This window comes from Montipora foliosa, chromosome 4 (genome assembly GCF_036669935.1).
Source record: "Montipora foliosa isolate CH-2021 chromosome 4, ASM3666993v2, whole genome shotgun sequence".
NCBI classification, from domain to species: Eukaryota; Metazoa; Cnidaria; class Anthozoa; order Scleractinia; family Acroporidae; genus Montipora; species Montipora foliosa.
The window spans coordinates 27,549,504-27,557,003 of NC_090872.1; the positions used below are offsets into that span (position 1 = coordinate 27,549,504).

A 7,500-nucleotide genomic window follows, 5' to 3' on the forward strand; every position below is an offset into this window, starting at 1 on the left:
AAAAATGATCTTCTTGCCTTATTAACGACACTTTTAATTTTGTTACGGACCTCCCTGAAGGCATTCCATGACGCTTCGCTTCCATTCTCATGCGCTTGCTTCCTCAGGTGATCTCTTTCTGATTGTAACAGGCGAATCTCATCCGTCTGTAACCAGGGCGCTTGGAGGGCGAGTAACCTTTGTTTTTCTTAATGGGGCATGACGATCAATACAATCCCTGATGAGCGAGTTCATGGCGTCTACCATGTCATCCGCACAATCCAATCCGTACACCACATCTAAGGGAAGCGAAGAAAAGTCTTCCTGAAATGCACGTTCGCTTAGATTCTTTTCATTTCGAATGTATTTAAATCGAGGTTTAAATCGAGGAATTCTAACATTAATACATGCGAACGGAGCGTCATGATCTGCCACTGTTGAGCAAGGTATAACATCAGTAAAAGTGAAAGTCCGCGGGTAATTAGTAACAATATGATCCAACAGTGTTTTTGATGTGCGGGTCACACGAGTAGGCTTTGACACCATCTGGTGGAGTCCAAAAACATCCAACATTGCTTGATATTTCCGTGTTAGAATATTACTTGGTTTCAACATGTCAATGTTGACGTCGCCCGTTACGACTAATAAGCCGTCCCAGTTCGCCGTGATGTTCCCCAAGAGAGCGTCCATCCGCTCTAACCAGTCAGTGTCACTTAAAATACGTGTAGATCTGTACATGATTCCAATAAGAACTTTACTATGTCTGTTGCGCCCAGGCACCTCCAGCCATAAATGCTCTAGGTCAGGAGAACGCTTCTCAATATCAATGCGACGTTTGAAATTTATTGACTCATGGATGTATGCTCCAACGCCACCACCTTTAATAAGCTCCCGATTCCTAAAAACTGATGAATAACCAGGCACAGACACATACTCCAAAAGCGCAGGGTTATCCTTGAGCCATGTCTCGCTGAGTGTTATAATGTCCATTGGATATTGTTTGACTGTTAGAAGGAACTCGTTGAATGTAGGGGTCATGCACTGGGTATTTAAGTGCATGAGTCGTAGGTCTTTTGATTTCTCTCTTAGAATTCTAATTATGTTCTGAGTAGTTTCCTCATCTTCAGAAGGCTCCGCAAGTTCATGATCTCCCACTATTTCTTCACTGGAACACGCACTGAACGGAAGTATAGAAAGCACGCATCCACCACACGTCCAGTCTAGTCCATGTGTCACATGCTTTAATCCAGCACACTTCACATGATTCATTCCAAAGCACACATTGCAGGTTACACATTTCTGATTTTTCCTAATGGTTTTCTCGCATTGTTCACATTTGCGTGTTGGCTGTTTAGACGATGGACCTGGATTAGTGCAAATATCCCCTCCTCTCAATAATAACTGCTGTGTAGCGCATGAATTGGGATACATAAGCATCTACCCTTGGATCGCTTGGGCTTCCTGTGGTAGTATTTTAGATTGTTTTGTCCAACAACGAAAGCATAGTCACAAACATTGTAATAGAACGAGTACAAGTTTTTGAGCCCGGAAAAATTGGATCTAGTTGTTTGGTTTCTCAAAACGTCGCTTTTGCAGGCAAAGATTCTCTCTATTAGAGAATAATTTGCACCACTGCACTCGATATTGTTTGTAAGTGTTATCCTAAATGCTAATGTAGGGCTCCTTGGATGAATGACTTTAAATAATTTCGTCTTGAACTCCAACTCGCCATGAACTTCAATGATCGTATTTAACTGCTCCTGCAAGTATTCCTTGTTGGTTGAGCTGTCCAGAGTATTCAGCATGATAACAATGGCTATGGATTGTCGTAAAGCTTCGGTCTTGCAGGCAAAGATTCTCTCTGCTAGAGAATAATTCGCACCACTGCACTCAGCATTGTTTGTGAGTGTTATCCTTTGTTCACTAAATGCAAATGTAGCCCTCCTTGGATGAATAACTTTGAATAGTTTCGTCTTGAACTCCAACTCGCCATGAAGTTCAATAATCGTATTTAACGGCTCTTGCGAGTGCTTCTTGTTGGTTGAATTGTCCAGAATATTCAGCACAATGATAACAATAACTATGGATAGTCGTAAGGCCATAGAGGTCATGATAGGAGAGAAAAGTCGCAAAATAGACGGAGCTTATTCCGACACAACACGTCCGACTTAATTATGGAAGTAAGTAAACCTACTTCTAATTAGCCATTTTTAACCCAGATGCGAAGGTTACACAGCACTTAACATGTTTCGAGTCGGGCACCGAAGATCTGTAAGCTCATAATCGATATATTTGAACAAGTTTCCTTATCTCCATACATTTTCTTGTACGAATTCGTAGCCATTATGGCCTTAGTGCGCACGCGCAACCGCCATCTTGTCCCTAATTTCTGGCAATGGATACGAGTCGTAAAAAAAGGCTGTGCAGTTGCTGTTCGATTCGTGGATTCTTCCTAGCAGTACATTTGTAGGACGACCCGTTGTCTAGTGGAGAAATTCATCTCATTAACATTTCTAACATGCTCTATGCTGTGAGACCCTAGTTTGAGTTGTCGATTCGTACGAATCGTGTGCTTATGATACGACCAGTTCTCGAATGGAGAAATGCACCTTATTAGCAGGCCTTAGAATATTTCTAACATGCTGTATGATAATAGACCCTTATTCACGTTGTCGATTCGTTCGATTCGTACGAATCATGTACTTGTGATACGACCCGTTTTCGAATGGAGAAATGCACCTCATTAGCGGGCGTGAGAATATTTCTAACACACTGTATGCTCGTTCTTAAAGCTTGATGCTCGAGCGGAAGAATAAATTCAAAAGTATCTCCAGGTAAAATCGTAGAATCGGAAGAATAGGAGAACCGGAGAATGATTTCAAAAGCATCTTACGGTAAAATCGTAGAATCGGAGAGAGATTTCTACACCACCTTAAGGTAAAATCGTAAAATAGGTATAAATCTTAGTGGCAAATCGTAGAATACTCCTAAATCGATGTATACTATTTTATGATTTACCCATAATCACATTGCGCTCAAGTTCATAGATCAATCTCACATTCAATAAAAGCAATTTTAGTTACATTTATTTATGGTGGGAACCAGAAATAATGGAAAGAGGTGTAATATTCTCGCGTTCATCGCTATTGTATTGCGCTTAATCGACAAAATCTATTTCAAAGGATGCTTTGGTTGCTATCTCTTAGAGCAGACGAACATCACTTGAGGGATACTTTTTTTCCGTTAATTCAATCTGAGAACGCATCAATTCGAAGAAGGGAAGTGATGTGTGCGTGCTGGGATGTCCGTGTAAGCTTTTCCAATTACCTTTCGCGTGAAAATAAAAGAGGCATGCGTGTTGCATGTCCGACGTGACAGTATCTAGCCAAGAGCTTCGTGACAAGCACATGGTTAATTACCATATGTGATTACGATGAAAACGACGCTCAAGCGATTGCTTTAGGCATCCCACGTAATAATACACCGTTTCACATTCCTTCGGAAGATCAGATTTTACACGCTTAAACTATTCCTATTTCTTATTATTTCCTTGGTCATTTATTCCTATATCTGCGATTACATAATCCAGATCAAGGTCATCTAAATAAGCAATGACATTAAACCACGCAAAAGCAGTGGTTAGTCAGTACCTTATTCAAGACTAACAAAAATCCCGGGAAAAATACATCCATTGCTGTATGTTACATTTTCAAAAACGGTGGCCACATTGCTGTAAAAATTGACCTTGTGTTTCCTTTAGTTTCTGTTTTGACTGGTACACCAGCGTATCTGCCATGATCAAACCCTCTGCTCCTTACATTTAAAACGACAACAAACTATGCAACACGCTCTTCATATTCAGTACTGATAAAGTGATTTGTTCTCTCCCCGCTAACATCAATTGCCTTATGCTAAAGCTGTTCCGTTTGTAAACGAACACTCCTCTCCTGGGCCCAAGAAACATTATGTGTACAACTATACTTAAAAGAGGGGGCAGTTGTAGTATCAACTATTATTATATTAGTAGTGTCACACCAGTGAGTAGAGTTATTCTTTGTGTGTCATTGCAAAAGTCTTACTTAAATGTTTGAATACTGAAGTGGATAGGAAATGCCTTGGCATTAAGCTCCGGTCAAACGTAAAATGTTTGGTGACCAAACATGATGTTTGATCATATTTGGCCATCAAACAAAACAATCAAGCTCCCGATAAACATGTTTTTTTTGTTTTCTTGACGTTTAGAATCAATTTGTCAAGCTGATTTGTTAGCATTCAGCCATGATTGACTCGGAATGAATTTCATATCATAATTCATTTTGTATTCATCGATATTCAAGTATATACGGGTCCTCTGCGGACGAGGTAAGGGTAGTATCATCGGCATTGATTCTAGGTTTTGAAAACAAATTAAATGAGGGGAAATCATTAATATAAATAGTGAAAAAAGGTCCCAATATAGAGCTTTGTGGGATGCACTGTGTCAGTTACAGAACTCGGATTTTACTCCATCAATACAAGTTTGCTGCCTTAGGTCAGTTAAATGAGACCGAAACCAGTTAACAGATTGAGCGCTGATTCCAGAGAGTGGGAGTTTTCCCAAAAGGATGGCATAGTCCATGGTGTCAAAGGCTTTTTCAAATCTAGGAAAATGACAACCATTCATTAGATTGCTACCAGTGTTCCAGTACCATTCATTTGTGGACTTTCATAAGGCTGTTTCAGTAGAGAACATAGGTCTAAAGCCAGATTGACATTCAGTTGGCAAATGTTTATTTACATATTTGTAAATACAAGTTGGTTAAAGACAACTCTTTCAATACGTTTACTTATGAAGGCCACTAGTTTTATTATTCAGTATTTTGTCTGTTTTGTTTGTTAAAAGCACATCAATAATAGTTGATGTGTGTTGAGTTATGCGCGTTGGTTGATCAGTTAACTGGCTGTATTGGTATACATCACAATCTGGTGTTTTTTCACCCACCTTGCAATTGATATCACCAATAATATCGACCTCCGTTTGATATGAGTCCAGTTTTTGCAAAAAAAAATCAAAATGGTTTATAATTTCGACATTGGACACAGGTGGCCTATACCAAGTTCACACAATGAAGGGTTACATTTTTGGTTTTGATACCTGGATACATATCATGTGACTTCCATATTATCTTCAGGCTGGTCATTAAGGGCGCTTTCCTTTTGTCGGAACTGGCCGGCCAGACCGGTCAGTTTGCAAATAAAATGAAACAATTTGAAGGAAAACGTGCATGATAATCCCTCGCATTCTTCTGAAGGAGTCTATATCACCGTCGAAGTGTGTTAATTTGAAGACGTTCCAGAGTTATTCCTTCCAAAAGCCCGGTCTGGCCGGACGGTTCTGTCAAATTGAAAGCGCCCTAAGATGCGTATAATTTGTTAAGTCCCTAATGTAAAATGCCACACCCCAACAGATTAACTTATATTGTTTCTTTCAAGAGTACAACCGGGAACACTGATTTGACCATCATGGACAGTGCTGGCTCATTAACAGCCAGTATATAATCTGTTTTGGACAGCAAGTAGACCCTAAGCTGGTCAATGTACTTATACAAAGTAGGCAGATTTATGGAAGCTATTTTAAAAACTTTAGTCACTGGAATACCCAGGGTTGGCCGTATATATGTGCTATTTGAAATATTTCTAGGTAGGTTTGTGGGAGTTACAGGAGTAGCTTGGCTTGCGTGGTTTACCGACCGCGGAATAATTAACAATTGTTGGACAAGGTTGAGCGAAATATCGTGATTTGTCAGTGGCGAGCAGATCAATTATTTGACACAGCCTTCTGCTTCGGTAAATAACTGATCTGCGAGACACTGACAAATCACGATATTTTGCGTTAACCAAGGTCAATAATTGTTTCATCATTCGATCACCTAAGTTTGTTTTTTGTTTTTGTTTCCGAGAAGCCGCGTAAGCGCGCGCTGCCTTGCAGAGTCGCGTAATGGCACCAATCAATTGGTTTCCTTCTCAGCATAATTATATTTGTACTAACAGTCAAACGTTCAATAACACTAAGCATCAACAAAACTGAAGAATTTCACAGTTTTCAAAGCTTATCCCGACAAGTGAAGCTTTGGAGTAAAGCTTGCATTCTGTTTTCTGGTTTCAGCATAAGATCTCTTCAGTACATAATTTGCCAACTTGTCCTTCGCGTCGATGACACGAGTGACTCTTCGTCTACCTTACTTTCCTTGAGATACTCTCGAAATACGTTTACTGCAACTTTTTTTCCTTTCTTATTATTCTCACTGTTTTTTCAATCAACTAAAGATGTCGAATCGTTCTCTGACAGCTCAGGAAACCGATCTTCCATTTTCTCACAAGAGCGTGATTTCAATTGCGCATGAGCACAATATTATTTGCAGCAAAACACTTATTTGAAAAGCAAGGATAAAATACATTGAATGCTAATCATAATTATTATTATTATTATTTATGATTACAGTTGAGGCCCTGTATCAACGGGGCAAGAAGACCTTTGGTCTTTTAAAAATTATGATTATTGCCCTTGGACTCCGAAGACTCTATGGTATTTTGCTTACCAGCATTTAACAACTTAGGAATTTATTGAGTAGCCCTGGGTCTCGCAAGATTGCAAGGAGGGAACAGGAGAAAACTAAAAGTAAAACAACATACTTCACACCCAGTCCCACATACCCGCCACACAGCATAAAAGAAGCAATAACGGGGTTAAAATAAAATATATATAATTAACCGAAAATGACCTAAGGAACTTAAGAATATATAATTGCAGGATTTAAAACAAGAAAAGCGAACTAACCAAAAAAGAGTTAATTAAACTAGTATAATAAATCTTAAGATACTTAACTAAATAATTATCTATTTTCAAACTGAACTTAAACTATAATACTAAATTTACTAATTGCTTTACTCTATTATTTACAGTCAATAAGTTCAGTTCTTTTTTAGCAAACCCAGTTCAGTCCTTTACAAGCAAATCCAGCAGTCCAGTTTTCCAACAGACTAACATCAGTTTCCACGTCGACTTCTCTATATCTCAGTGCCTACTTCTCCACTGGCTCTTAGTTCCTTCTAAGTTCTCGCGTCTCTCTCAATCTGACCGCATGAGCATGCATGCAAACTTTCTGCCCAACCAACCCGTATCTTAAGTTTACAAGAATTTATACTATTACTGTACATTAATTAAGCTTACAACGTAAGACCTTTTTTTAATAGAAATGGTACAACAACACTAGTTCATTAACACCGTTATGAAATACGAATAATTAACAACATAACACTGAACTATGGAAGTTGTGAAGAGAACAGGAAGAATGATGAAAAATAAAAAAAATAATAATTAAAATAAAAAAACAACGGAGACTATACATAAGTAATGTAAAAGCGAGAAAAAAGAAATTTCGTGACACGTAGGTAGGCAGAGCCTTTGTTATTTACATACACTTTGCTACTATTCAAACATGACATACTGGCGTTTAATAACTAAGGAGACACAAGGATACA

At 38.8% G+C, this 7,500-nt stretch overlaps 1 protein-coding gene across 5 annotated transcripts in view; it reads left to right on the forward strand.

The window, feature by feature from the left end:
• LOC138000490 (von Willebrand factor D and EGF domain-containing protein-like) overlaps nucleotides 1-7,500 on the forward strand; it is a 166,008-nt gene that overhangs the window by 91,926 nt on the left and 66,582 nt on the right. The window lies entirely within an intron of this gene.